The sequence below is a fragment of the Meleagris gallopavo genome, chromosome 8, assembly GCF_000146605.3.
Source record: "Meleagris gallopavo isolate NT-WF06-2002-E0010 breed Aviagen turkey brand Nicholas breeding stock chromosome 8, Turkey_5.1, whole genome shotgun sequence".
NCBI classification, from domain to species: domain Eukaryota; kingdom Metazoa; phylum Chordata; class Aves; order Galliformes; family Phasianidae; genus Meleagris; species Meleagris gallopavo.
In genome coordinates, this window is record NC_015018.2 from 2,296,532 (window position 1) to 2,319,217 (window position 22,686).

At 42.9% G+C, this 22,686-nt stretch overlaps 2 long non-coding RNA genes across 3 annotated transcripts in view; one reads left to right on the top strand and one right to left on the bottom strand.

Annotated features, from left to right (window-relative positions):
* Nucleotides 1-4,725: 4,725 nt before the first annotated feature.
* LOC109368981 lies at nucleotides 4,726-11,162 on the bottom strand. The gene is made up of 4 exons (XR_004160435.1): nucleotides 11,087-11,162; nucleotides 10,487-10,746; nucleotides 6,958-7,103; nucleotides 4,726-5,973 (listed from the first exon to the last, which is right to left on the bottom strand). It is a non-coding gene; the product is annotated as an uncharacterized LOC109368981 (long non-coding RNA).
* Nucleotides 11,163-11,204: 42 nt separating this feature from the next.
* LOC109368980 overlaps nucleotides 11,205-22,686 on the top strand; it is a 135,389-nt gene continuing 123,907 nt past the window's right edge. The window contains exon 1 of one of the 2 annotated variants that reach the window (XR_004160437.1): nucleotides 11,205-11,299. This is a non-coding gene — a long non-coding RNA (uncharacterized LOC109368980). The remainder of the gene's footprint in view (nucleotides 11,300-22,686) is intronic. The other variant, XR_004160436.1, reaches the window with a different exon arrangement.

Here is a 22,686-nt window from a genome sequence, read left to right on the forward strand (position 1 = left end):
ATTCTTTGTTATGGTTTTTACTGGGGGCCAACGATAAAGAAGAGCAACAACATGAAGAATTTCTGCACTTGTAATGCTGTATAACTGGGTTTGTATTGTTCTACTATATCTAATTTGTCTTTGTACTTTTGGTAGAAGGGTTTAACTTTTTATAATCTCACTCAGGAAAATAAATGATAGTGAACCGGGGAGTGTGAAAGGGTGAAGATTCTTGCAATTAAGCAGGATAGGTAAATTAGCAGGGTGAAGTGTGTGTGGTTGGCTTAAATCCAAGCAGAACTATTGTACAGTAGGCAGGGGTTGTGGTAGTTCCCATACGGACTTGAACTTAGATAACATTTGCCCACTTAGCCTTGACACTGAGCCATATCTCCATTAACAGGTCTTTAAAAAACGGACTGAAAACTGTACAGTACAGGACTGGCATCCTCAGTACTGCCCTCTTGTGTTTACTACATTGGAATAACTGGAGTTAACCCTACTTGGAGAGAAATCCCATTTAGGTTCAGTTGTCTGACCCGGGAACCAGCGTATCCAAAAGCATTTCTGGATGTAGCAGGGTGGTAGTGCTGTGCTTTTAGCACTGCTGTGGGTGCTTCCCCTCCTGGTGGCTGTTTCTAGCTGATGGTTGTTGCAGACAAGCTGCAGAGTTATTTGTGTGAGGTGCTAAGAAAATGCTGGACTAAACTGTGGTAACAGGCTTAAGCTGCACAACTGCTAGAGAAACTTTGTTTTGAGAAAGAGTGAAGAAAAAAAAATAAAGAAGAAATGAATGTGAGGTATTCCAGGAGCTAATTTGGTTTAGGAAAGAAAGTCTATCTGTTAGTGGAGTGTGTGATGTTGCAACTAAGGGAAATGCTCCTTTGTTCTGATGGCCCTTTTCCAAAAACATTGCTTCTAGAAGCAAACTAACTGAATGGAGAGACGAAGCATTTGGCTAAGCATACAGAGATGTCCTCAAGCTGCCACTTGTCTTTTTGCAAGAAGCAATTCAGATTTCCACTGCCATGGAACACCAGCTGGGAGCAACGCCGCAAGGGGCCGTGTGCTGCCAAGAGCCAGCACAGCCCGGAGCTGCCCAACAAACCCTGAGCTCAAGCCATCTTCATTTATTTATTTATTCATCTTATTTTTTTTTTCCCCCAGTTGGCATACAGAAAAGTTGTATGATTTGAAAACTGTCCCACTTCCTTCTTGATTTTTTTTTTTTTCCCCCCCCACAGGAAAAAGTAAGGAAGGCTTTCATGTAGAATGAGAGTGGGATGGTGGTGTGTCTCCTCTCTGTACTTTGCACGTGGCTGTCCTAATGTGCACATACAGGCAGCTATACCAAAGTGATGATGGAGAAGTCACGCCATGTTTAAAGACAGATTTTAATACTTTAAGCAAGCCCCACAAGTCAAACTTTCTAGAAATGGATTTAGTCCTTGGAAACACGCGTCTTTTAAACGTGGACTCGACATGGCATGTGGCCTTGCTGCTCTCTCTGTATGATGTTCTGCACTATGCACTCATCTGTGTATGTGTCCTTACAAGTTCTTGTTTTGACATCTTGTTTTCTTTTTTTGAACAAACGCGCTGCTTTAAATGAAGTTGGAAGCTAAAGCTCCATTTTTAGATCCTGGGTTAATTGGAAAGAAACAGGGTATGGTGTAGAAATAATGTGACTTGTAACTTTTGATTAAATGTTAGAGGTAATACTGGCCAATACGTGGAAAAATCGAGACAGTCAGCAAGGTGATGATTTTGAAGGATGGGGAAGATGCTTGCAGGAGGGGCAGTAAAATTGTGTTAACATTTTCCTGCGAATTTCGGTGATGGCAGAGGGGAAAATATGGGGAAGATCAAGTGTTTCTTCCAGATGGTATTTCCACTGCACCTTGTATCCAATGTGTTCCCAACTCTCTGTGAACTAATTCAGCCATATTCTAGAAAGAATTTGTGGTTTTGTTGGCTTTAATGCTGGTTTCTGTATTATGGTTTAGATGTTTTATCCCATGAACAGTCGACACTAGGGTAGTCTAGGCTGGTAGTGGCCGTGTAACTGTAATCTCACGATGCTTTAATAGAAAATACAGGGAAAACCATTTCTACTCCTGATTTTTTTTTTTTTTTCCCTCCATAATTCATCTCTACTGGATTTGAATCCATTTTTGTGCCAGAGAAATCGGACATCTGCCTCAAAGGAGTCAGTTATTGAAAGTGATCTAAATGCTCTCAGTGTAAGCGTGTTCTCCTGTCTCAGCGTTAAGATAAATGTCTTCAGTGTTTGAATGCTCTCTAAATATTGATTGTTGTGTTGACTATGGCAGTGTTTGTAATGCACCTGGAATATTGTTAAACTGTCAGATTATTTTGAATAAAAAAAGTAAATAATTTTATCTAGGTTTTTTTTTTTTTTTTAGTTCTGTTAATTTAAAACGTAGCTTGAGAGATAACAGCATTTTTAATTGGAAGTTGTATAAATAAAGCTTGCTGTGGAGGTGTTTTGGCATCGTAGCAAATGTGAGTGTAAGCCCACGGCGGCGTTCTATTCACGTTGTTCTTGCACACTTCAGATTTGGTGTATGTAGTGTCTTGTATCTGCTCAGATCGGATTGTTTTCAGTTACAGTTGGAGCTGTATTCACAGAAGCGATAGGAAAATGCAACCTTAGCACTAAAACATATATGCATTGCCACCGAGATCTCTCCCTGCCAGTGACACCTCTGTTTTGTTGTCCGTGCGACATGGACAGGACTGGCGACAGATCTGTGGTCGTGTCCACAGGCTCTTGGGTATTTCTGTCCAACAGAACTGAAAGCAGGTCCTTTCCCCAGGCTGCTGTGCCATTCGAGTGCTGCTGTCGCTGATGAAACCTGTTTGTTTTCATTTTAAGCAATAAGAGATTGATGGAGTAGAATCAACTGTCATCAAAAGGGACAATTCGTCTAAGTGTTCTCATTCGTGTGCTCTCTTAGAATATACTTATTCTGAAGACTTTCTACCCAAGTGATGATGAGAACTGTGCATAGGCTTACCTAAGGAGAGTTTGAATTGTATACGTTTTTATTTAAAAAAAAAAAAAAGCATTTACATATATGGTATTTTTGGATGTGGGTGAAATTTGCTGCATAAATTACATTGGAAAATTACTATACCGTTATGAAACGTCGGAAATATTTTAACCAAATCACTGTAAGAACAAAAATGGAGACTTTACGTGTATCTGTGGTTCACTTTGAACTCGTACCATTTTCTATTTCTCTGCTGTCATGCGTAGTCAGGCTGTTCTTTTCTGTAACTCTGCAGTTTTGTGGAGGGTTTTTCAAGTCTCAGTCAGTAGATTAGGAAATAGCTAATTCCCTTTAGTTTCATTCACAGGGTGCACGTGGCTTTATTCTTAAAAGGAATTTCAGTGTGTTACTCCTCTGGAGCCCCGAGAGAACCGTTCCCCACCTGCAGGGAGCTCCCAATGGGGTGAGTGTGGGCCATGCAGGGCCAAGATGGGACTCGTCACACGTAGGAGCAGCAAAGGGAAGACATCCCCAGTGGCATTTACAGCCTGAACTTAGAAACCTTTGCCACTGTTTCTTCGCTTCACAGCATGAAGTATTGTCAAGTATAAGAAGATGGCAGTAGGCTAGAGACTCGTGCCTGCTGTTCCAAGTTCAGTTGTTTGTTCTCTCCCCCACGGTTTTCTTCCATTAAGCTTTCCTCTGGAGTGCCTTCTTGAGCCCTGGAACCATGGGTGACCTCCTGTAGCATCTTGGGAGTAATTTAAAACAAAACTACTTACGCCCTGTCACTGCTCTTAAAAGTGCAGATATTGAAAAACACCATCAAAATGCCTCAGATAATGTGGGAAATGCAATTTCCCTTTTGTTCTTGTTAGCATGGAAACGTAGGAGTGACATTTTAGCACAGTACGTGCTTGGATTGGAGAGTGGGTTGTAGGTTTTGTGACGCTTGCTTGAGTGTGTGAATATTCTGGGGGCAAGGTGAGGGACAACCAGACGGGGCATGGCGTTTTCTTACTGCAATCAGTGCTGGGGTTTGGTTTAAGAAAATAACATGGTGGGAGCGGGCTGCCTTCAGTGTATTTGAGGCCATCTGCAAGTGAAAGCTGCAGAGCAGGTTGTCTACAGAAGGACAAATTGCTGTAATTGTTTGAAAGGGGAAAAATGAAAAAAAAGCTAAGGCAGGAACAGACTTCAAGAAACATCTTTTGCTGTGGTCTTGTTTGATGGAGGTGGGCCCCGTGTGTCTGGAATTTAATTTCTGTCTGTTGTGCTACCTTGAACAGAAAATAGCCATCGAGATCAAAGGTACTTCAAAAATAAAACCCTTTGGTTGGTTTGAATTGTGCACATTGGTTCAAAATAAAAAAAAAAAAGTTTTTTTTTACTTAGCTAAAATAAATGACTTACGAACTGACTTCTAAAGATGTGTGTTGCACCTGACTACGATGAAACCAGAGTGCACAAAGGCACTTTATGTTCTGGGAACTGTACTGGAAGATAAAAGAAAGCATGTGAAATTGCACCTGATGCTGTGTCGTTAATTGTTTTTAAAATCTAAAGTTCTACATTTATTATGCTTGATGGATGAATGTATCAAGTCTGGTCTCAGTTTCTTTGATTGAAGAGTCTAATGCCGTCACTCCGACTCCTCTGATTTTTTGTGTTGGACTGTGATTTCATTTGCTATCTTTGCCATTATTGGATTGCAGGGGGTATTGTTAATATTACATGTCTTTATTTTATAGAATATTGTACTATGCTATCTACCAACTTTTGTAATTTAATTCTAATTGATACTTAGGGTAATTCTAATAGCTGTATATTTGGCAAAATATTAAAATTTTCTGCGAGTGACTTGCAAGGAGAATTGGTTTCTTTTCAATACAGGAAGGCTGTTGAGAAAGTGTTTTCTTGGGTGTTCCCACAGTGGTTGATTGCTCTTTCTTGGTCCACTTTCCTACGTGCTGAGCATACGTTGGATCTAATAGGTTTGGGTCAGCGCCGTGCCGTGGCACCCATTGCCATTGGTTGTTGGGAATGTCCGCCTTAGTACCTAAGAGTTGTCACTTAACATGAGATGACTCTCTAAATGAGCAAGAAAAGCAGAAATTTTCAGAAATTTGGGGCAGTTCAGGCCGTGGTGGTGAGTAAGAAGTGGCCGTTTTATTCCAGGTGAATCAAACCTGAAGTTTACCTTTTATGTTTGAGTGAAAGCAGTTAAAAACTCCCCTGTTACGGGGCTTTAGGCTGGCTTGATTTTCTTCTTGTCCTTGGAGAAGAGGGCAAATAATCAGCAAAAGAAACACAGAGATGGTAATGGGGAGAAGCTACACCTCATCTTTGTGCTTTGGATTGTAGAGCAAGAGCACGTGGGTTGTCCTCGGAGGGCTTAATCTGAGCTGAGTGTGAGATGGAAATGAGTCAGGGATTCAAAGCAGGCAGATCCTTGCTGCACATCACAGGCTCAAGATTGTGAAAACAAAACGGTCTGTGGGTGGAACTTTCCACATTAGCCACAGGGGATGGGGCAGTAGTGCTGTTTGCCTTCTGTCTGATAGCAGAATTCACAGGAAAGAGTTTGCTGCCTGTGTCAGGGCAGTTATTGCTTTGCAGATGTGAAAAACAAGCGAGTCAACTGATGGGTGTTGTGGCTGTAATTATGTTTGAACAGTTGGTGCCAATTAATAGTATTTTCCAGCTAAGGGATACTTGCAGACAATGCCTGCTAGTTATTCTGGAATACGGAACACAGTGGTCTGACTTCACACCATCCCTTTGTGTAAATTAATTAAACTGTTTGTGTAGGATACCAGTGGGGGAAGACAGGAAAATAAAGCTGTGGGCACATAGCTGATTTCTGCTGAAGTTATAACCCTTTATTGTCTCTGAAAGGATATCACAGTTCCTCGTGGCAAGGGGCTATGAAGAGACATCAGTATGCAACACTCCTGCAATGCTGTGAGAAGCCATGCTGGAAAACACACACAGGTCCAGGGGAGGGATGGCGTACACTGTTGATTACAGACTCTTTTGGTGGCTGAGGAAGGGGAGCAGGGTTGCTAGAGAGCCTCTAAAAAGGCTTAACATCAGACATTGAATCTCCTGTGGCCAATCTATCTCTGCACAAGATTTTAGGATAAGTGTCATCCAGAACAGGAACTGTAAAATATCTACTGTCAGGTTGTATCTTCCTTTAGTTGTTGCTACGTTAAGTTTGCCCCTCGGCAGAGTGAATGCTACTTATGTGCTGTGCAGTGTACCTGAAGGGCATCTGGCAGCCTGCTGCCCTGCCTGTACCCACTGCTGGCAGCAGGGACGTGGGAGCTGCATCCAGCTCATGCTTGGACTGATGAAGCGTAAGGAGAAATGGAGTGCAGCCCATTTTCCCACAGCTATGTAAGCTTTGTGACGTGGCTAGCAATAAAGACTTGATTTTGTTTTGCAAATGGACTGGATATAGATTGGGCAAGCAAATGGGAAGCTATCAAGTATATACTGTGCCAAAGTACCAATTTTGCAAAATTACTTTATAAAAGAAAAACCAGAAACAAGCCAGGAAGTGCTACCATGAAAATACTGACTTCTTGGACTTTGGTCAACACAAAACTTTCATTCTCAAATACTGGGGCTCTGCAACAGGAGCAATGTTTGCTTTGGGATGTTTTGGCATTCTCTTCATGGACAAAAAGCCATTCCTATGGCCTCCAGCTCCTCCAATACCCGTTTGTGTAACTCGGTGGGCATGAGAGGTAATTCCAGGAGCACATCATGTTCAACAGCAATCCAAAGCTTTTAAAACAAATAGAGACCCAAGTAGAAAACAGCATTGAGCTACTGTGTAAGTACGTAAGAGCAACGGCTCTCCTTTTGCTTTAATGTTCTGTTTTCAAAATACTGGCAGAAAGCAGAGCTGGATGGACCTCATGCAGTCACACACCCTCTCTTAAGGTCTTACCCCATTTAAAGCTGTGGTGTCTTAGCTGGGGATGCTGCATCTCCCAGGATCCTGCTCAGCTCACCTCTCTGCTCTTGTGTTTCTGCAGGTAGATCAAAACGTTCATGTAGACTAAGTGGCTTCTCCATATCGCTGCTCTAATCTACCTGTTGGGAAGAAAAATACAATATTTTTCTTCTGTAAAGCACTATGAGGTGCTCTGGGATGTAGGCAGTAGGCCTACCAGAGATCTTTTCCAGCACTAGGCACAAGCTTAAGTAATGACTGTTAATAGTGCAAGCTTCAAAAAGAAGAATAATGTTGTGAAATGACAGCGTGGCCTCAGCCTTCCTGCTTTCTTCTCTTAAAACTGATATTGACTTAACTTGTGTACTGGACCCATATTTTTAAATTTAGTGGAGAAAGGTAAAAGTTTTCATCAGCTCGACTGATCTTGTGGTCTGTAGGAGGAAAATGAAAGCTGTAAAATGGAAGAAGAGCAACACGGGCATCAAAGCAGCAGTAACGGTAAGTCTGGGTCAACAGATGTATTTTTATGAGCTTGTGATTATCACAGCAAATTAGAAAAACGGGCTGCATTACTGAGAGACCGTGAGCAGGGCCCTTTGCACAAATGCTTCTCTTTATGCTTGTGTTGTTAAACAAATGAAACCAAAATCATGACCCGTGTGCATGCTTCCCATTAAACCAGTTATTCTTAAAGCTAATCAAAACAAAGATAGCTGGATTTTGGGGTCTGATCCAATCCTGGCAGCTCACACAGGTTTTGGTAGGTGCCTTTGGCTGCTCCCCATGGGGCTTTTTTGCCTTAAATTATTTCAACTGAAAATAATTCTAGGGTATTTTTCATAGTCAGTGTTTGGTGTGATTCCTTCAGCTGCCCCGTGAGACAGCCCCAAACCAGTGCTGTGGTTACTGGGGCAGGGGGTGATGGAGTTGTCAGTCCTGTGTGCTGCCCTTGGGTTACAGCAGAGATCTGCTTAAACAAGGACAACATTTTGGACGTGAGTCATCAGTCCACGATTCCCAAATGGATTTGGATTTTAAAATTAAGATCTGGGACAGCTACGCTACCTTGCAAATTCAGGTAGTTAGAAAGAGATCTTCTGGAAGCCAGAATAATTAATATAGGACATGGCAGCTCCTCCATGGGGAAACCTGTGGCCTTTGAGTGAGATATGGATGAGAACAAAGCCCCCAAATCCTCCGTGCATCCTCACGAGGTGAGAGGCAATGAGGGGATGGTGGTGAGGGAGGAGGATGCTGCAGCATCTGGACACATTTGGCAGATGGAATGTGGCACAGATCCCAGATTTTGCTTCCAATTGAGCCTCTCAGCCCTCCAGATGAAACTCCTTAATCAGTTTCTTCAATAAACTGGCCCTCCAAAGCAGCTTAGAGATGAGTTGATAACAGCTGCATTGCCAGGGTCAAGAAAGAAAGGATTCTGTACAGGAGAGCACCAGCAGTGGTTTCTCTTGCCCCTGAGGATGGCAGCAGTGATTGCTGTCAGCAGCAGGCACAGCTGTGCATTGGGAATTCAACCACAAACCTCACCAGAGCACCCGAGAGCATCGCATGAGCCTGTTGGTGTACTGAAAATGAAGAGAATGGCTGTTTTCATCAAAATGTCCCTATTTATTTAATACTGTAATCGTTGGTGGGAGAGCTTCACTCAGACGGCATAGAAACGGAGCACTGGAAATCAAGGTCTGTACTGAAATGCACGGGGCAGCTGAGGAATCAATTGCTGCTGAGAATGCATAGGAAGAGGTTATTCCACCCCATGCAAAGGGGTAAAGGAGAGCCCTTTGACAGCTACTGGTGTTCTCCTTGGATCAGTGCTCCCAAACCATCCTGCCCAATGAAGCCATTCCATTCTTCCCAACTATGTGGCTTGATTTTTTGGTACAAGGACTTTGCTGGCTCCCACTACCCACCAAGTGCCTGCAAGGTTTCCTGGGCTCATGGTCCCCAGCTTGTGTCTGCTGCCTGAAGCTCCTGAGATGTCAGAAGGATGGCAGTTTGTATCTTAAGGAAATCCAAAAGGATGTAAGAGCAAAATAATAATGCAATTTCAGGCCTCTCAGCTGAATCTCAGCCTTCTCTTCTATCAGTGAGTGGCTGCTGTGTGCCTGTAGTCCTGATAACCTCCTCCTGCTTCCCCAAGGGCTGCTCTGTCCTTGGGAAGAGGTGTCTTCCTTTGCTTTCAGTCATATCCAATTGAACTGGTGCCACTCTGACATATCCACTGTTATGGCACATGTGGTAATTTTTATGGAAAAGAAGCTCCCAGACAGAATTCTGATCTCACTTCTATGATGTGCAGCAATGTAAAACCTGAAGGAGGAACAGTAATGTCTCCCAGGAGTCACTGTGGGCCAAGCAGTACACTTGCAAGAATGATCACTTGTCCAAAAGCTTGATGGAACAAAACTTTTTGGTGTGGAGGAGCCAGATCTGATCTAAATTCATTCCGAAGTGATCAGGTTTTCTAGGTTTTGTCCAGTTGTTCTGGGGAATGGCCACCTTGGTATCAGGATTAAGAGCAGTAATGTGTGCTCGAAAGCTACTGGCTGTTACTCCATGAGATAGAAAGCAGTAGCAGGGCAATATCAAGGCTAGCAAGGATGCTAGAGATGCAAAAGTGCTCTCAAAGTGAGTGCTGTAACTCCTACACAAGGTGTGACACCTGGGAAGGCTCGGCTTTTGGTTCTGAAATATCTTAAAATCTCCTTTTAGCATTATCTCAGATCTAGTTTTGACCCTCGGGGGCTGAAATTGAAAGAGCTGCATTTGCAGAGATCAGTTCAATGCTAACCAACAGCAGTGTAGCACTAGATGTCAGTAGTGCTTTGCTAGTTTTTGTGTCCAACCACAAAGGCTTTATTTGCTGCTGGCCTTAGGTGCACAAATGTGCTCTCCAGGTTTAACATGCTCAAACACGTTGTCCTTCAGAACTGCATTTTCTCTTTTGTTGGTGTCCTTGGTGAATGGCTGTGTTGGGTTACTGACTCGCACAGATGATGTGTTTTGTCATTTCAGTACATTACGTATGGTTGTTCTCATTCATTAATCTATAAAAATGAAGTTGAGTTTAGGCTTGTAATCTGGTAAACATGACTCTTGTTGGAGCTGCTTGTTGAAACTCAGATGTGAAACCTTCAAAAGTGCTACAGACACTCTCAAAGAACCCCTTTCTAAAGAGATACTCCTTGTCTGAAAGCTCTGGGCCAGCTGCATGCCTTGATTAAACTTAAACCAGATCCTCTGTCAGATGGATGCTTTAATGAAGTGTCTTAACTCAGGAGAGCACACGCTGAAAGCATAATTGGCTGAAGGACTTGGTGTTCTGTCTTAGGGAATAATGGAAGCAGGAGAGATCTTGGTGTTGCTGGGCTGTTCTCTAGCTCACATCAAATAAAAAGTACTGTAGCTGATGTTAGGACAGAAGCCAAGTAATACTGCTGCTTGCTTGCTTCCCTAATGAATATCTGATATGTTAACATTAAAACTTATCAAACCAAACCTTCTTTATTGAAGAGTTCCTGGAGGTTTAGTTGTTTCTCAGGGGAAAAGTGATGTAGTTATTCCATCTGTATCAAATAGTTATGCTGCTCAGCTTTCAGGAGGAAGATAAAAATTTAAGTATTTCCTCTGCTGCTTATTTTCTTCACCTTTTAATTAATTTCTGGAATATTTAAAATGGTGTTTCTGCATACTAGTCTTGCTTTGCTTTTCTGGGTAGGTTAATTTCTGCGTTTATTCTTGGTTGGTGTCCTTTGTGTTCTGTAAAGAAGTGTGAAAAATCATTAGGATGTGTGTGGTGTCTTAGCACAATGAAGCACTGTTGGCTGCAGTCTGAGCCTAACGAGTAATTAATTTGGGGGTGGGTACTTCCCATTTATGAAGTGGCTTAAGGCAACAGAAAACTTTGTAAGAGAAGAATTAATTCACGTGAACGTGATGCAGTGTGGTGGGTAAATTTCAATTATTACTTTTAAAATTTACTTATGAGTGGGTTACGCATCAAATAATATTAAGAAAGTGTGCTCAGCTGGTTGTATTGCAGGAGCTGCTATCTGTAGGGGAACTGTAAGGTGATTGGCTTGAACTGGTGATTGAGCACCTGGTGAAGGGGTGAGGCTGTCCCAGGGAATGCAGGCAGATTGGTTGCACCTGTGCTCCCCAGGTGACCAGAAGGGCTGGACTTTATGACTCTATGATTCTATTCTATGACTCAGAGTAGGGTCCCCCACGGTTCATTTGAGGGCCAGCTACTGAAGGGTGAGCATCACTTGGGCTGCTTGCCGTGTGGCCAGAGATCCACATCACCAGTTGGGTGAGTTCAGCTCTTCTTTCTGTATATGATAATAGAATTATATAGAGAATATAAAATGCCACGTTGTTTATGGAGATAGTGTTAGAAGTATACTTATTTTGTATTGGAGATGAGCTGAAGAACAGGTCAGTTCTTTTTGTAATGTGTATCTTGTGTAACTCAGCTGGGTTAAACCACTCTCAAAACATCCTAAAGTAAAATGTTGGGCCTGTTGTCCATTGTATAAACATAAATGTATATGGTATGGAATGCGTACCTGTGTTTCTGTGAAGAACAAGCTATCGTAATTCAAGCAGGCGTATGTGGAAGTGGTCAGAGTTACTGTCCTTTTTCCATTCTGAGAACAGTCTTACTGATGGAATAAGATCAGCATTGCGGGTATGATATTTGAGTTAACTGGTAAAATAGATTTGTAGTTGTGTTGCGCAGAACTGTGTTTTGGTATAAGATAGTGATAGCTGTATGGGTTGATAGCATGGGTAGCTGGTTGCTTGATGCTAACAAAACTAGGCTCTAAAACATAGCTCAGCAAAATTACTTGCTTATTTTTTTGCTACTTTATTTTCCTATCCCAGTGTTTCCACACTTAGTAGATGTGAGTGGAAGCAGCTGGCTAGCTAAACCTTAGAAACAGGAAACAAAGATCTAGATCCTGTAGATAGTTTTGAATTGTTCCCTGGATGGTGAGTAGTTGGATTTTCTCTTCAAAATAGGATTATGTATCTCAAAGGATTAAATATTTTAAATCCCTTATGGATTGTGGTTGGCTCAATTTTGATTTTCCTGAGAAATAACTACAAAAGTAGGAACATTTTCAAACCAGTGCTGATAGGACTGGATCCTGTGAGCAGCAAGTCTGGCCACCAGGGACATGTAGTTGTCTGTGCAGCTGTGGTCAGTGCCGCTAAGACCTTGTTGATGCTATAATCTTACTGTCCCTTTGGTGCATTTCTTACTGCTAACTGGTGATTTTCTTCTCATACTGGGGAAATGAGATGTGTTGTAGTGATGAGGCAAGAATGGAATAGGCATAAGCTCTTGGAAAATCTCGTGTGTTGGTGCTGGAACATGGAAGGAGACTGCCTGCCATTTCGTGTATGACCTCCTCCTCCCCCGGTAAATTAAAAATTGGCTGGAGTGGTGAAACCAAATCTGATTGTTTAAGCTTGCCTTGGTACTGTGGCAATGACTTCCAGGATTAGTCCTAGGGCCTGCCTGCTGTTTCTGAGCTCAGCTCCCTTGTCTGTACCTCATTCCTCCTGTTTTGTTGTACAGTTTCTGGTGAGCTTTCCCATAGCCGAACCATTATCAATCTGGCTGTGCTCCCTGCATTCAGCAGCGATGTCAGCCTACTGTTAACGCTACTTTGGCTGCTACGAGGACAAAAAGAGATTTAAGAGCTTCTGCCAGCTAATGACCCGGAAGTAGTTATACAGAAGAAAGGCAGCTATCCTCAAAGGGAGAAATGAATTTGAGGGAGAAGGAATGAACTGTGCTATGAGAATTTTCTTGATTTGGAACGAGGCTGCAAAGAGGCTAGTGATGCATAGATGGTGGCAGGTTTTCTCCCTGGCTTTGCTGCTGACTTCCCACCTGTCTCTTCTCCTCTCATCCTCTGCCTTGTGTGTTTAGTATTCCTTTGTATTGGGGCCAGTCTGCCCCAAAGGCACGTGTTCATTCCTGGCCTCAGCCAGGGACTGCAGGCACATTTGTCTTAGAAATAAATGGCATTTAAAATGCACAGGAAAGGTGTGGGGGCTATGATGAAGGTGATGCTCTTCAGTTCTTTTTTAATAAGCTGGCAGCAGCTTTCTGCATGTAAAGAATTATTATTTTGCAAAGCAACTTGCTGTGCAGAGGAAGGGTGAAGAACAGAGGCAAGAGAAATTTGGAAGAGGTTCATTAGTGGCATCGTGTCTTGCAAAGGAGTGTATGGGAGTCAGTCCAGCAGTAAGAGCCAAGCAAATATTATCCAGGAGGGCTGTGGGGCTGTGCTAATGAAGCATCTGATGAATGGCTATCTCTAGTTATTTAATTCAGCTGTGCTGCAACACCTGTGAGTGAAGGCAGGTGAGGAAAGGCTCAGCCATAAAGTATGCTGTTATTTATAGTTTCAGATCTGCTACTTCTGCTAGATAAGAGTGAAAAAGATAGGAATCTCCACAGTGCTGGATGGGTACAACCAAACCTGTCTGCACTGTAGACAAAAGATAACTAGGTATCTCATCAGATGATGCTGCTTCAAGACCCAAGTGGTTTTGCTTTGCCTTGAGCTTGGAGGAGTCAAAATCAGCCCGAGAAAAAACAAGCACAGGTCCTGTGCTGAAACCCAAGCTGCTCAGTTAGCTGTCATCTGCTGTTTGTTACCAGCCCTTTCCTGCTGTGGGATCTTGAGACTTAAAAGCCATTTTACTGTTGGGGTCTCTCTGTACAACAGAACAGACTGCCTGTAAAGCACAGAGCAGCCTTTTTGACAGCTACTGTAGGAAAAATTACTAGGAAATGTAGCCTGAGGGGCTGAGAGCTCTGGGAGTTTTTTGTAGCAGTGTTATTTCCAGAATAAAGCTATTAATTTTGCCTCTTGACTCTACTCATGTTCACTAGGCAGATTCTGTGCCTTGAAATGTGTCTTCTTAACTAAGGAAAGGATAAGAAAGGTCAATGAGGGAAATGCGAGAAGAGAAAAACAAAGAAAAATGCAGCAGGTAGAAAGGGAGAGGGAAGGTGGTGCTTAGGTGGTAGAGCCACCTGCTGTTTTCAAGCCGAGGTGGCTGTGCTGGGGCCTGGTTGGCAAGTGGGGAGCAGCAGGAAAATGAACATCAGTGGTGCAGCAGCTGAGGTGGTCAGGGTGGAAATCCCACAGTGAAGCCCATGGTGCAGGAGATGACAGTGGATGGAAATGTCTCCCCGCCTGGGGGTGAAGAAGGAAAACCTGCATTGGGAGTGATCAGGAGAGAAGACCAGCTTTTTCCACTCTAGCAAATAATTACTGGGCTGAGTTCTTAATTTTCACCTTTGCATGAGTTGACTGAGAGATGTGAAAGGACTGTGCGGGATTTGCCGTGGCACCTGCTGTTGATTAGCAGAGAAATGCAGTCCTGTGCCTGCCCTTGTGGGCTTCACCTGCTGATTCTGAATCAGTCTGTGTGGTGGTGTATTAAGGAAAGGTGATGTGCTATGCCTTTGTGTGGGCTTGCTTTTTTTTTTTTTTTCCCCTGTTGTCTTTCTGCCTTTTTTTTTTAATCAGTGTGGAAATGTGGGCAGCAATTATGTGTAGGAAAACTGTAACCAAAAGCGATGGAATTATTTTCACCCAGAGGGTGGTGAGGTACTGTTCACAGGTTGCCCAAGGAGGCTGTGGATGCCCCATCCCTGGAGGCATTCAAGGCCAGGCTGGATGTGGCTCTGGGCAGCCTGGGCTGCTGGTTGGTGACCTGCACATAGCAGGGAGTTGGAACCAGGTGATCATTGTGGTCCTTTGCAACCCAGGCCATTCTAGGATTCTATTTTAAGATTTGTTTCTTGAACTTCACAGCAAGGTTATAGCTTCAGTGTCTGAATCCAGCTGGTTTTCATTTTTGGGGTGGACACATGGCTTTAAAGCCATTACTGCAAGCATGGAAATAGCAGGCATTGCTCTACAGGCTGGGGAGAATTATTGAAAATCCTCTGAACTGGTACTTGGCAAACAATGTCACAAACAGCGCTGAATGTGTGCTACGTGTTATTTCTTAGGGATTCATGTGCTATTCACTTAAATATGCCACGATCTTAACACAAACTGATTTTCAAGGGCTTCTCCCTAAAAAAAAAAGTTTGAGGATTAGCAGCAGCACTGTCCCTGCTGGTAGCTGGGATGGGAGGGCATGCCCTTGTGCTGCTTACTCAACCTCCACCCACACCCCTTGTGGTTGCAGGACTGCTAACAGGAAGGTGTTGTTTTTTTTTTTTCCCCAAAGACCAAATGGTTAGCTTTAATCAGATAATAAATCATGCCTGCAAGACTTGAAGTGTTCCCTAGAAGCTTTTGTGGTCTAAAGGAAATGAAATCCTTAACCGGCTTGTATTAAGCTTAGGATGTTGTGAAACAGCATTGAGATTTCTAAGTATAATTTGGGATTGTTGCATTGCTCACCAGTAGTGACCTCAAGGCATGTTTATACCAAGGCTTCACCAGGTAGCTTGAGAGTCACTGGGCATTAAATGTAAGCTGAAGGGTAATAGCTGAACTGTGCAGTCTGGAATGTGTTTGTCAGAATTTCCTGTTTTATTTCAGTATTTTGAACCTGTCATGCTTGTAGGCTAGTTAGCTGTTAACAGATATCATAGTTAACAGACTCAGCTAAATCTGATCCGTTACACATCCACTGCTGCTTTTGATTATAATGTGGGATCCTGTCTGCACATGAAATGTAGAGAGAGAGATTGAATTCAGAATTATAGGGCGGCCCTTTAGAGGGAAGTGAAATTGGTCTTTCCTCTAACTCATGTTTATTATAAACCTGAGTCTATCAAAAGCAGTAAAAATGCTTCCTGAACAACATTGCATCAGATGTATGCATTGTGGTACTTAATGTCTGTACCCCTCTGGGGACCTGTTGGGTTTGAGATTTTTAGTGTCCTGGGAGTGTTGCAGTGTGGTCTCATCTGTAGTGTCATTTGTCACTTGAATCTGGTGGTAGTGGATGTGAAATGGCTGCTTTTGGTCTTAAAAGGGAAAAAAAATTCTTGTTGGGGGGTTGAAATGATGACAAGATGTTACCTTGCAGGCAATCTCACATGGTTCCTAAAGAACTTAGATACATACGGTACCTCCTGCTTCTGCAGTGTATTTCGTCTTGGTCTGCGGTCTGTCTGCACCTTAGTGCATCTCTTGTGCCAGTAGCATTAGGCCTGCGGGCTATCACGTGCTAGTTAATGGAAGGAATAATATCAGGGAATCTGTCTTCAGTTCTGTAGTATACAGGGCTTCTAGCTGGAAGAAGGAAAACTACAGTCGAGTATTTAATGAAATATTTAAAGGTAGCAACTAGTCAACTATTTGGCTGTCCTGGGTGCATTGCTTTGTTAGTTTTCTGACATCCTTGTTTTGTTGGCCACTTTGTGTGGTTGGTGTTGATTTGGTGCTGCTTTTGGTTAGAAGAAGTGAGAGTCCTATGCAACCATGTGCTTTTGGAGGGTTAAGACCTGCTTTAGACCATATGCTGTGGTTTCTGCTGGGGTATGTGTGTTCCTCTCTGTTCCTGTGCAGAGATTTGGTGCAGGCAGCTAAAAAAGAACTCTGCATGTTTGAAATGCATCCTGGAGTAGCCATTCCCAAACTCCGAATTGGCATTGGCTTCACACTGTGCAGAAGCCACTGATGTATGTCCCATATACGCTTTGTCCTTATCACACCTTGCCTGAATCATACACAGGTTAGTTAGAAAGCTCTTGAAGTTCTATTTTGTGCTTATCTGCCTTAAACTAATAGAACTGTTTCTCCCACCATGCAGAGCATGCAATGACAATGCCCCTCAATGCCTCTTAGAGCAAAATAGAGGGTACGTAAATGCCAACTGTAGAATCATAGAGTTCTTAGAGTTGGAAGGGACCTAAACAATCAGAGAAGAAATTCAGGAACCAGATGCATAGTGGAGGTGGGAATAAGAACCATTAACTACTATGTTGGCTAAAACAAAGAAATAAAGAAGACTGTATGTTGATGGTGTGGTGTTAAGACAGAGCTTTCTTTTGTAGGATGCTTTCTTGCAGGACCCACTGACATCTGAACTCATGTCAAAAATTTAGGATCCTGATTTTGGGGCAGTTCTGGTTTTGGAACTATTTGTCTTGGTGGAATGCTGAAAGGTAAAACCTGAGGCTGAAGCACTGTTACACAGCATAGCTCACTGGATTTTCTTCAGTGATGACTTAACTGAATATTATTTAAATTATTACAGATTTTTCAAGGTAGGGGACAGCAGAGAGTCCTTAATTCGTCTTTCCCACCTATAGTGGATGTAGAAGGAATCTCAGATGAGAAGTGTCAGGGTTTCCCTGTTTCCATGCTGCATACAGGGGAGAGCAGTGCGTAATGAGAAGCATACTGAGGAACTGATGACTGGCAGAACAATTAATCTGTAAGGAGGTAATAATGATGGGGACGGACGTGTTGACACTGTGGATGTGACAAATCAAGAGAAACCGGTTTTGAAAAGATGTTATTTGTGTCAAATGGACTCCATGCATCTGTCTTAGTGTAAGAAGGGTGTGCAGGAGCGTCGTGTCATGTCAGCAGACCTCGGGTACTGTCTGGTCTCATTTTGGTTAGCTTTTATGAGAGCCTGTTAAAATAATGGAGAGCAAGTATGATCTCCCTGGAAGCAGAGATGGCTGCTGAACACTAATTTTTCTTAATGCCCTATATGAAAGAGAGCTTAATATTAAAGCAAAGCAAAAAGTCAATTGAAAATCCTTGTAAAATTAATTGTGCTGAACTTATTAGCATTGTACTTTGGCTGAATAATATATATTTTTCTTTATCTCTGGGCACAGGCGTTGTCTGTTTCAGCTTGCTTTCCTCAAGGTGTTTATTGGTTAGCTCAGCAGAGGTGTTAGCAGAGCTGAAGTGGAGGGGATCTAATCAGGAATGAGGGGGCTGAGCTGCCAGGGTGTGCTTCAGGAGTGCTCCTGGACTGCTGAGCTATGAAGTAAATCAGCAGAGAAAGTAAATTGGCGTTTTGCTGTTAGTCTGGCTGATGTTTTCAGGGACTGGTCAGTTTTTCTACAGCCGAACTCCTAGTTCAGCCCATTCATTCTGTTGCATAAACAGAAGCCACTGCACAGAGCTTCAGGGACGGGTGGACGGGTGTTTGATACAAGCATGTTAAAAAGAGTTGCATTTGATTTTTAGACCACAGGGGCTGAGAATATACATATTCCTTGGGCAGTTCCCAGCTGCTTCTGCCATCATCTTGTGGACAGATCTGCCACCCCCAAGAGGAGATCAAGTCCTTGTTCTTCCACAGGACCTTTGACAGCTTCTGTGGAGGTATTGGCAGTTCCCATCTGAAGTGCTACCCTGGTGTGTTGCCAAAAAAAACCTTGAAACAACCAAAAACTTCTCAGCGCAATTTTTCTCTGCCAAACAAACTGAGCGAGTAACCTAGCAACTTTGCCTTCCAAAATACTCTCATTCACTAAGGTAGAGCCAAAGAAAACACTTGTTAAGAAGACACACAAGATGATCAGGTTCTGATCCATTTTCACAGGTGCTCACTGGACTTTAAAAGAAAAAGGCAGTGTTGCTCTGAAGGGGCATAGGAATGAGAAACAGAGGGGTTTTGTGTGACACTAGATGGTGCTCCATATCCATGTGGTTGTCCGGGTGCTTCTTGCAATCCTCTTATTTCTTTTGGCCGTATTTAAGTCTTTTTAATCTAAATGAGGTTTAGTTGTGGTCAGGAAGGACAGCGTTTGTTGTTCTGGGAAATATCATAGGTAGAATTCCAGCTTAAATACTCAAATGCAGCCACGTGAAGATTGACAGGTAATAGGATATACTTCAAATATTTTTTGAATATTAACTGACTTCACTGGGTGACAGTGAAGCTAACTGAGCAATATATCCACTTTATAGATCATTAAATTAAAGCACAGTTAGATTTATTGACTGCTGGAAGTCATGCAGCGAGGCAGTGGCAGGGCTGGGAAGAAAACCTAGTAGTGCTGGCTTGCACTTACCTCTTGCGTTGCTTTGATGATTCATTTGAGCACAGATTTGTGACTAGGACTAGGATTGGATGCTGACAAATCTATGCAAGGTAAATCATTGCTTATTGTGATGGATGTGCTGGCCTAGGTGTGAGAATCTGAGTATCGTGTTTTTTGGTATAAAATGCCTTAGCTGGATGTAGCTGAATAGTCTGTAATTGAATGGTTTTCATCTGTGGAGTGTGGTTGTACCTGGCAGCACCCAAATCCAGGCAATCCACGCTTCTCTCTTCATCTCTACAAGCAAAGCTCTCTTCCTATTGTCTGTCCAATCTGAATAGAAATGAGTTTATCCTCAAGTTATCTATCTTCATCTGCTAGAGTCACCTTACCTGCTTTCCTTTGACCTCCTGGGGGCTTTCCTGACTTGTGTCACCAGGAACCCATGGCCACAGTGCTGTTCTCAGGGAGTTGATACCAGTGTAGCTGGGAACGTTGCTTTCCTTCTCGAGATAACTAGCTTGGTTACGTACTGAAGTCTGCTGCCCAATTATTCAGTATTAATTCAGAGCAAGATGTAAGAGGCAGGGTACTTCCAAATCCTCCTTGGCTTCCTCTGGTGGCCATGCCACCTTCCATGGTTTTTATTTTTAATTCAAATCCTTCATAGGGAAGGCTTGTTTCGCACTAATCTTCCCAGCTAAGTAAGTGGGAGCACATCTGTGAATTGAGGACTTTGTCTTAAACGTTCTCATCAAGATTTCTGTACAGGGTTATGCTGAGGGAAATGATAGAGGTTGAAAAAGGAACCCAAGCAAAAAATGGTGTTAAAGTAGCATGGCACTAGAGTTCAACGGTAAATTTTTCTGTGCAGGTCCGTAAAGACTTGGTGTAAAAGCTTGATCAGTGATGGTTATTATATTAGTTCATTTCAGTGCAGATGTATGGACAGCCTTCTCAGGTATTGTTACTCTTGTGAAGAGTTTGAGATGGCACTGAGGTATTTGAGTGATTCTCAGGCTGTGCTGCTGAAACTACTGTGATCCAAAATCACTATTGGAGAATGAAAGCATCAGTGAAGGTCTGTAGATACGCTGTGTTTTGTTTTTGTATCACTGGGTAGGATATAGCTGCAATCAGCTTGCAGAACATCTGCTGTGCCTTGCAGACATGATGAAATGGTGCAGGTTTCTGCCCCACTTTGTCACCAGCAGAATTGGCCAGCCCATCCACAGTGTGAGAGGGTAGGAGTGTGGGAACTGGCTTTTAGGAGAGGGAAGGTGTGTGATGGATTTGAGCTACAGAAAGAGCCACTAGAGAAAGATGTTGGGGAAGAGTTTCTGACAGCAAGGATAGTGAAGCAAACAATGTTCAGCTGACCTACAGAGGTGGATTATTTGCACTTCTCTGTTGTCCTCCACAGTTTTACCTCTTTCTACCTTTGCTTCTCCTTAGATGCTTTTGTGCTGGGTTAAATTGAAGAGATGAGGCCGACTGCCTGCCCCTCCCTCCCCTAGCAAGGGTAACAGTGCAGCTATTGTTCCTGTCATTCAGGCTGGCAACCTGCAGGTCACTTATGTTTCTCCCTATTGTCCTGTGGGTATATAAGCTGCTTCTTAATCCTATTGCTTCTCTAACTCTTTGGCAGTCACCTGCCTTTTTCCTCTGGGTCATCTTTCCTACCCTTCTTAAAAATGGGTGTGACATTGCCTTTTTTCCAGTCACCAGGGATTTCATCTTACCGTCGTGACTCTTCAGATATCACTGGGAGTGGAACGATGGATTAGTGGAGAACTTGCTTCCTACAGGCATCCTCTCTTATCCCCAGATTCCTTCCTACTTCATCATTCCTCTCCATCTTACTTTCGCTTCTCGTTATCTATTTTGATGCCTTGTTAAATCATCCTGCAGGCAGCTGCTGTGAGCTCATGACAAAAAGGCAGCTATGCCCCAGACAGTCTTGTTAGGTGTGAGGTGTCCAGGTTTCAGAGCGAGGTGGAAGCCAGGCATCGTGCCTGCAGCCTCCTTTCCAGAGGATAGCAAGTGTGTGTCTTGCCTCATAAAGTGAAGATTGCTTTCCTTTTGCTTTTTGGCTTTTCTTCATTTATCATCTTTTTCTTCCGAGGAGCAGGCTACGGCTGTTGTAACAGGAGATTAATTCCATCTCTACTGCATTTTTGCCTTTTGTCAGAAAAGACAGCTGCTGCTGTTTTGCACTTTCTTGAAGATTGTTGAGTAGGGCTTCTGCCCGCTCCATAAAAGATATCTGCAAAACAACATCATTTACTGCTAAAGGAAAAATGTTTGCATGAGAAATGAATTCATTTTTCCAGCTTCTTTCTGCATCTTCAGAAGCTATTTCCCCAAGGCCTTAGCTTGCAGTGGAAACTAGCAGTCATGATGCCTTTATCACTGATGAATCAGACCTTAGGTAGCGGTATAAAGCTTGAAGATGCCAAAGTCACTCTAAGATTTCTGACTTGCTACGGCTGTTTATTTCACTAATTTATGCAATATTTTGGGTACTTCTGGTATGAACTCATTTCAGTGGATACTGCAGGATTGTCTGACCTTAAGGGCAGGTACACGGGTAACCAAGGGTTTTCACAGCCGCTCGAGTCAATAAGATGCTCTTGTTGGGAAGAAAGGATAGCATTTCATTGAGTTTTCTATGTAGCAATTAGCACAGCTCTTGCAGGAGGTGTGAGAAAGCAAACTGATGGAATAACCTTATAACAGAGGAACTAGCTAATGTTTTTGACACAAGTAGGGCAATTGTTGCTGCTTCTAGTGGAGATTGCTACTCTCACTCTTCTCTAGTGAACATTTCTGTGGGGAATTTCAGCAGCTTTCTGCTGGGCTCCAGCATTTGGGCTCTTCTAATTATTTTGTATAGGCTTGATGTAGCTAATACTGTGCTGTATTGCTGAAACTGAACAAATCCTGGCAGTCTATAGCCCTCCCTTACCACGTGCTCCCTCCTTCTGCTGTCAAGAATATATTCTTGTGCAGCTCCTCACATGGAGGTACTAGCTACGAAAGTCTGCAGTAAAGCAGCTGCTCAGCAGGGAAAATCCAATTGCTTTGCATTGGGCGACTATAACTAGTGTGATATTTCTGATGGCTGCAGAGTCATTGATTTCCTTTCCTCTAAGGCAGCTTCAGTCACTCTGGTCCCTTTGTAAAACATGTATTTCTTTGTGCTTTTAGCTTTTTTTCTGGAGTAGAGGCAGGTGTTGAGGGAAGGAGGATGGATGCCTTAAAAAGGAGAAAACATAGTAGAGATGTAAACATGCTAAAATAACACAATAATTTGAGAGTATGATTCTATAGGAAGCAAGTAAAGCACAAAGTGATAGTGGGGGTGCTCAGAGGGAGTTGGTAAGTGAAGTCATCTCCTCACTGAAAGATGAGAGAAGTCAGCTAATAAGGAAAGGAATACGTGGGGAAAACTTCAGCTCGCTTCATTTTCTTGAGGAAAAGAGCTAAGAAAGACAAGAGAGGAAAATGAAGTTTTCTGAGGAAGCACAGTGAAAACAGTCATGTAACTAGTGGCTTTCTAACAGAGGAACTTGAATATTGGACAGTCTAGAATTCTGGGTTATATTGCAGAAGCGTTGGTGTTCCTCTCGTTTTGCCTTTTTTTGACTGCAAATAACTTGAATAGAAAATGGTTAGACTGATTTTTTTTT